Raw genomic sequence first — 802 nt, 5'->3', positions numbered from 1 at the left:
CACTATTAGATTACCAACTCCGCACGAATTACCACATGGGTATATCCGCGCATATACATCAGGAGGACCTCCAAAAATTTCAAACTCTCCCGTGTATCTCTCCGAGATCTTTTTAGAAGAAAAAGAATCTCGGATGTCACATCGACTTTCAGGTTTGTAAGCACGTATGCTCGAGCGCTCTCCATCGTGTAAGCACGGACATAACGCACGAAGTCCGAAGACCGCGTACGTTAACATGCTGGACATATCGAGAAAGCGCGAACCATGCTAGGCGTACCCATGTCGAGGCCCTCGCGTTAAAGATCATACTCTTCTTTTCGTTCTCTCTTCTTTGCCCAGAAATAATATATATTTCTTATAATATATACCTCTTAGTTTATGTATTTCTCTCTTAGGACACCTCAATTTTATATGTATATATTATATTTCATTCGAACAATTTTTGTTCGTCGCCCCTTTTTGTGTGTAGTATTTCGTTTGGTCTTTGCCATTAAATTTTTGTATACGAAAAATATATTTTCGCTCGGATAGAAAACCCCTTTTGGGTTTCTGAGAGTTGATGTGAGAGTCGTACAAGTATAACGAATATACGTTGTATCCAACCCAACATTCTGGGCTTACCACATAAGGGCCATTCGGTCTGAGACACCGACCCGTGGTCATGCTGTGTAGAGAAAAATTCGCAACGGAACGCGGTACAGAACAGTCGAGGAATGGACCTCGAGGAGCTGAACGACTGCTTCTCGACCGAGATCGTAGAATAGCCGCTCGCCCGCCGCTGCGCCGACCGGTCCGCTCGAAC

The sequence above is a fragment of the Nomia melanderi genome, unplaced genomic scaffold (genome assembly GCF_051020985.1).
Source record: "Nomia melanderi isolate GNS246 unplaced genomic scaffold, iyNomMela1 scaffold0861, whole genome shotgun sequence".
NCBI classification, from domain to species: Eukaryota; Metazoa; Arthropoda; class Insecta; order Hymenoptera; family Halictidae; genus Nomia; species Nomia melanderi.
This window is presented reverse-complemented; position numbering follows the sequence as displayed.